The sequence below is a fragment of the Aplidium turbinatum genome, chromosome 8 (genome assembly GCF_918807975.1).
Source record: "Aplidium turbinatum chromosome 8, kaAplTurb1.1, whole genome shotgun sequence".
NCBI lineage: Eukaryota > Metazoa > Chordata > Ascidiacea > Aplousobranchia > Polyclinidae > Aplidium > Aplidium turbinatum.
Genome location: NC_137479.1, coordinates 10,057,029 through 10,064,346, shown reverse-complemented (window position 1 = coordinate 10,064,346; position 7,318 = coordinate 10,057,029). Strand labels below are relative to the sequence as shown.

Sequence of the window (7,318 nt, the reverse complement as noted above, 5' to 3'; positions counted from 1 at the left end):
CACCCGGACAACAGAGCAGAAATTGATTTTCATTGATTCAACGTTCACAGATGTTGATACAAAAGCATGCTTTGCTGGCTGGCAATAAACAGCTCTTTGTTAATTAGGTCATGCATTGGTGTTAATTAGGTCATCCTCTTCTTTTTTCATTTTTTTCCCATGCTGCCCTGCTTTCAAATTTATTCACAGTGAGTTGTGACGGCTTGAGGGCTTGTACGAATTACAAAGATAATATTGCGGTGCTTTGGTATGTCAGCAAGGTCCAACCAATGAAATTGCGAAAGATTTTAAGCCTACAAGCTCCAGCCTCAAAGGCTCAAATACTATCATTAGTCGCCTGGAAAAGCATTGGTGAGTGTATACTAGGTACTGCATATCGCTGTTTTTATTGTTGTTAGCATTTTTGATAAAGCATGAGATGGTTCAATTAGTTCAATGTAGTAGCCTACTATAATTAATTATAATGCAATACCATTACATAATTTATTCATATTATTCATCAATTTAGATTTTAGGACACACCTGGGTGTGTACTGTGCAGTGCATTGATTTTTGTGTTAGTTTCGATAATACTAAATAGCTTATCTCCTGTTTTTTCGATGAAGTCAACTTTTTGTAGCAAGCTTGCGCGGTGCGTTTTTTGTAAGGATTCTGAAAGTAACGTAAAGGTTCCAGATGCTTGTTTAATAGATCAATGAAAAGTCAATTCAATACCATTACTTATTTTAAGTCAGTTTGTTTTAAATGGACACTGGTAAGCAAAATGTTTCCTCCTACATTGATAAAAAAAGCTCACCCTCAATAATTTGTTTATTTTTATATCGCCAGTTTTGTGGCTCAGACTACTGTCTTGTATCGCAATTTTGCAATTTTGGTACGATCTAATTGATTAAAAGCAATTAGTTTTAACATAAAATCTAAAAAAACACTAAATTATTGGGTCAAGTTTTTGTTAGGTTATTAAGGTCATTTTCACATTTTAAAGTGAATTGTTTTGAATATTCAGGTCGATGAAAACTTGCTCTATTTGTGAGGAATAGGCTGATGATGATGGATGATGGTGATGACGGATGATGATGAGGCTACATCAGATTTCGATAATCCTTTTTCACTACAAGCACAAGCATGGTCAGCTTAAGCATTTACCCCTTTACCTTATGTTTCTTTTTCAACAAACTTTCAGTTTTTAATGAATAATAACTAGGCTACAGACAAAGCTTCTGTAGTTAATTTAATGCAAGGTTGTATGAAAAAGGTGTTTATTACAGTGACGAAAAATCATAATTTTGTATTTGTAATAGAAGTAATTCGCAAAATCTTTGAAGAAATGATTTCAAAGTTTATTTGTAGCAGGATAATTCTCATTTTCTTTTCCAGACTGTTGTAATCAAAGTAATTCTGAGTTTATCCATGGGAGATGCTTTCAGAACTTTTTCAGTGTGATTAGTTCATTGCTTTATGGGAAAAAGTTGCTTGTTAGAGTTAGTTACGTGGCTTCAGCAACCAACCTTTTCCACTAGACATATTGGTTTGGACCAGCTATTGGCAATTTATCCCAATGACATTATTATTTTTAGATGGAGTACGAAGAACCCATAACTTGTCCACAGCAACAAATTCAAATTTCCATGCCGCTATTTCAGACTGGCTGAAATACGCAAGAGATGAGGACTGAGAAGTTTGAGAAGAGGAAGACAGGAAATTTGATTTAATTTGCCTAATGCCCTTTTCTAGACCGCTGTTATATTTAGCATGTTCTTTGTTTTTGCTGTGATGGTTAGAAATAAAAACAAACTTAACTGCCATCTGTCCTACTTTTTGCTTGTATGAGTGCCTTTTCTAGCAATGTTGTACCGAGTGGAATGCTAGTATGGTAAGTGATAAGGTTTACTGCGAATTGAGGCCTCGATCTCACGTCTTCGTGGTCATCATTTTCAGCACAGATTAACTCGAAAAAAGTGAGTTAACAACACGCCACCATGTGGTCAAAGTTAAGAAACGTTTTCGGTTTGGTGAGGTCGTAATGTCTAACCCTTGTCAGAGCAAAACGTGAGCGTTTGGTCGTAGATTAGCAAATGATGGCCAACGCTAGGCCCACGAGTAACCAAATCGTTTTCGCCAGAGGGGATGATAGTAAATTGCGTCTTCCACGTCGACCCAACGAAAGCGTTTGGTCGTAGGTTGGCCAACAGTGCACTAACGTTGGTTCTACGATTAAACAACTCTTTTTTGCCACAGTGAGGATAGTTGTAGGCTAAATTGCGTCGTGGATCCCACGTCGAACCAACGAAAGCGTTTGGTCGTCAGGTTGGCCAACAGTGCACCAAAGTTAGGTCTACGATTAGCCAAGCATTTTTTTTGCCACAGTGAGGATAGTTGTAAATTGCGTCATGGATTCCACGTCGAACCGACGAAAGCGTTTGATCGTAGGTGGCAAAGGGTTGGCCAACAGTGCATCAACGTTGGGTCTACGATTAGCCAAGCCTTTTTTCGCCACAGTGAGGATAGTTGTAAATTGCGTCGTGGATTCCACGTCGAACCGACGAAAGCGTTTGGTCGTCAGGTTGGTCGCAGGTGGCAAATGGTCGGGAAAGGGTTGGCCAACAGTGCATCAACGTTGGGTCTACGATTAGCCAAGCCTTTTTTCGCCACAGTGAGGACAGTTGTAAATTGCGTCGTGGATCCCACGTCGAACCAACGAAAGCGTTTGGTCGCAGGTTGGTCGCAGGTGGCAAATGGTCGGGAAAGGGTTGGCCAACAGTGTGCCACCGGGGGATCGACGTTTAACCAACCGATTTTTGTGACTGACGATTCGCCCAAGGTGGCCCGCTGGCCAAATTTGTTACGCGCCAACGTCGGAAACCAACGGAGGGCCCACGGGACGTTTCCGATGGTCTAACGTTGGACCAACGACACGTTGTTGTGCGGGTATGTCTACCATTGTAGTACCTAGTTTGGGAAATCTATCCTTGCTGACTAATTTCCAGAAGCACTCTGAGGTTTCATTCTTCCTTGACAGCAAGAACTGGTTGCACTGAAGCTCGCAGAGTTCGAGCTGAAGTTCTGGTAGCTGTGTTTCCACATTAACATCCATAGGATTGTTATACAAATGAAGATTAGGTTTTAATCTGTCAAAATCTTTAAATCTATTCTCAAATTCACAAAATAAACGTCCGGAACACTAGGTACATATCAGCCTTTAAGAAGCCCAGTTGTACTGACGAGACTTGACTTGATAGGTTGAAACAGTATAGGCCCTGCTGTCTACAACTTTGAATTAAATTTTTGACACTTTTTATCCAAATGCTATACTTGTTCTAATTGAGATTACTTTCTGTAACATAAATACAAATTAAATCAAAACTGTGAAAGCTCGCGGGCCGTAAAAATTTTATCCGCGGGCCGCATGCGGCCCGCGGGCCTGTAGTTGGACCACGCTGCCGTAAGCGATGAAGGTAGCCCTTTGTACTGTAATATTCTAATGTTTTTTTGCAGATTAAATTAAAGTTATAATATTTAATATCTTTTCAGGTAGCCTATCATCGATTTATTGCTTTTGCATACTTTTTAGGACCTTCTGATGATCTGCTTTTTAGAGTGAAACAGGCTGTAGCCTAGCCCCAGAGGTTTTAGAGAGTAATATCTATAAGATATTATATTTTCTTATATTATCTATAAGAAAATTATAAGATATTAGTCAGATTTATCTTATAATTTTCATTTTATGTATATTGCAGATTTAGGTAATTTCTGATGAAGACACACGTACGTGTCGAAAACGTTTGAGTTAATTTTTTCATTATGTTATATCTCTTTGTAATAAAACATGTTAAACCAGCTAAAGTTACTTTGTTTTGTTTGTCTGTGGTTCAACTTATCTAGTAATGCTATAAACAACATACATTTTGATGAGCGTAAATAAATAATTTCGTAAGAATTAAATCAATGGGCGGTGAGATAATGATCTGTCGATGCGTTTAGGATACAAATTCGTGTTAGTGTATGAATTTGTAATGTATTGTAACAAAAATATGTAGGCTATTAAAAGCTATTGCATCAATTGCAATTTTTTTTTTTTGAATGGTATTTACAGTATATGGTATTCAGTTCAGTTTGTGTTTATTTCAGACCATCACAACGAAAAACTAAGTTAATACTAAAGTTTTGTAAAGGTCTAGAAAAAAGTACAAGCAATAAAATGCGAACGTTATAACATGCTTGATTTCAAAACAGTTTAGGCAAAAGTTTGGCACATTTGCAACACTTTAGAAGAATTTTAAAATTTTAATAACCAAGAAAAAAAAGAATCCGTAAATTTTTTTAAATTTATATTATTAAAAAACAAATCAAAAAATATACAAAACAAACAAACAATTATACGCAGCAGTTATGTCTTGGTACGTTACCAAAAGTGCTAATGGTTGTGCTGAGAGAAACACTCTTGGTGCATTAGCTCATTATGGAGAAGGGCAATTGTGTTGAAAAAATAAATTATTCTTAGCAACATATTGCAACACTAGACTACACCATAGAAAAAGAGATGAATTAACTAATAGGCCTCAGGGATACTTAACCTACGTAGGCCCGTAGAATATAGCGAATGCATCAGGCTGAGCGTTCACTGTAGAATAGTGCGTAGCGCTTCGCATAACTTCGCGCTTCGGCTCATAACCATAAGCAGGGCTGTGGAATCGGTCGAAAAATTATACGACTCCTTCTCCGGACCCGTTAAAATCACTCCGACTCCAGTCCTGCTCATACGTATCCTGTCGCACTACTGTAGGCTATAATTATCGTGTTCCGCAATTAGTGGTGCAAAACTGATGATTCAGTCTCAGGGGCAGGGCATGGGATAGAATGAAAAACGTTTTTTCCATTTCTCAATCTGAGATTTTCTTCAATCCCATTTCCATTCCATCATCCACCTCAATAATTTCCTCCATCTTCAATTTTTGCATTGTTCATTCTACAAGTAGCCTAAGCCCACCGACTACAAGATAATTTTAGCTAAAAATTTAGCAGCAGTATTTTTCTAAGAATTCGGCTTACCTTCTGGTGTTTGAAGTTACCACTAAAAGACGACACGATGCCACTGAGTTTGTGCCTTGGTCGGTTGGTTTTGAATATTTATCCTCGGACTGACAAAGCCTTGATTGGTTATTCCTGGTTGTTTCGCATAGCTTGAAGAGGCTCTTGACACAGGGCCGGTTACCGAGATTAGCTGAGTGAAGTTTTCCGATTGTTGAAGTCTTGTTGCCGGGGAATTATTCCATTCACTAGGTGCCGCTGAATAAAGAGCAGTCCTGAGATGCGTTGCTCAAGCAAACACCCCGAGAGTCGGACCAGCGCTGCGTGATCTTGTGCTGAGCGCGTAACCACTGAGCTAACGGGGCGGACGTGGGCTAACGGGGCGAACCTTGTAGAAGAGTTCACCGGGTAAAAAGATTCATTGTTTTGTTTGTGAGCGCCGTTGCAAACCGTAGCAGGCATTCATTGTTCGTCTGACACTTTCTGTTGAAAAGCGGACTATGCCGATTGGCTTGATGAAATTGCAGCCTTGTTTTGCTATTTTGCTAGAGATCGTTTGACGTCATCACAGCAAGATAGCTTTTGCCTTCGTTGTGAGGCACTACAGAGACGAGTGCAGGTGGCTATAATTCTAAAGCACTTTTTTGTTTCAGGTTGAAGGAATGCCGAACACACGTGCTTCTGCTTTTCTTCATAATGCAAGATTTCTGAAAAAGGCAAAACAAATTTAACTACAAGCCCAACTTAAAAAATTTTATCGGCTTAGTTTGTAAGCCGACCTGTAGGCCTACAAAATGCAACAGTAAGAAAACAAGTATAAAACAAAAGAAAATAGGCTACACGTCGATAGGCCTCTATACTGTAGTATTTTCATCCATCACTTGTGTATTGTTTCCTTGTCTCATCTTGTTAACAATGTGATAATTTGTGATTGCGTAAAGTTGGACTTTCTTAAACTTTTTATAAAAGACAGGGTTTCTGTTATACTATTTTTTGTCCAATTCTGCCCTGCAGCGGCACGATGAGTGGCAATTTGCTCATATATCGCTGTTATCGTGACAGCCACATTCCGAGTAGGCAGTGGTGAGGCTCTGAAAACGAGGCCAATGTTTCTTCGTTTATCGGTTTATTGCAATAGAAAAGGCATAGAAACAAAATCATCACCTTCAAAACGTTACCAACAAAAAAACTGACCGATCCAACATTGAAATTAAGCCATTAACAGTTTCCAACGGAACGCAAAGCAAAGCTGCAGAGTGCAGAATAACAATACCAGTACCGGTACCAAGAAACAAATTTAAAACTAACAACAGTAATAATAATCGTACCTTACCAAAACTAATTCATGCTAATTAGCGTTGGTTGGATCAGCTTAAGAGAATTCAGTGATATCTAAGAACAACGGGATTGCTGACTCTGTTTTGAAGTGGACAATAGGAGGGTTACTGCATCATTACTGCACAAACTAAAATGTGGATTTCTCAACATACAACCCATTTCTTGTTTTTAAAATGATGCTTGAAGATTGGTCACAGCGGTAAACCATAATTCTTCGTGGGAAAATTGTAACATAAAGTTCCCGGATCCGTTTGTCTGTACGTAATGACCGAAAAATAAACACACCTTCGAAACGTCTATTCAAAGTGTATTCCAGTATAATTAGCCCGAGGCTATCGAAATGGGGTTGCAACTCCTTGCACCTCTAAAACTGTCACTACAATACAAATTACTTGGATAAAAGACGGAGAATTTGTCCAGCTAGCAAGCACCAAATAAACCAGTTAAATGTGCGACCGACTTCCAACAAACAACTTCGAGAATGAATCAGAAAAATTTGTGATAACTCAAAGGCACGCCAGCAGTAGCGCGACGCAACAACATGTCCAAACAGGTTTCAAACTGAAACAGGTCCAAACCGGTCTGACACGAGTCTTACGGACGATGGTGCAATTTTGGCTCATGTTTTAGGAATTTCCATGACGTAATATTCAGTAGACCCGAACGGTTTCTACATGACGTTTGACCAGGCGAACAACCGTCTGTAACATAGCGGCCCCTAGTTATGACAGTCTGACATGGCATAACTAAAAAAGAATTGACGACAATTGTGAGCCAATGAATAAAAACACATGATACACAAATTGTTTGAATCACTCACGTTTAAGTTAATACGCAAATACAAAGGGCATGCAAAGAATGAACAGCAATAAGAATAAACACGACGATACATAAAATTGGTACCATAGGTAGTAGGTACACGCAAAAAATGACGCTATATACCATGGTTGCG

The 7,318-nt window shown here is 38.8% G+C and overlaps 1 long non-coding RNA gene across 1 annotated transcript; it reads left to right on the top strand.

Annotated features, from left to right (window-relative positions):
* The first annotated feature begins 316 nt into the window (after positions 1 to 316).
* On the top strand, positions 317 to 1,614 carry LOC145775332 (uncharacterized). Its single transcript, XR_014290146.1, has 3 exons — positions 317 to 351; positions 1,007 to 1,128; positions 1,578 to 1,614. It is a non-coding gene; the product is annotated as an uncharacterized LOC145775332 (long non-coding RNA).
* Positions 1,615 to 7,318: the final 5,704 nt, after the last annotated feature.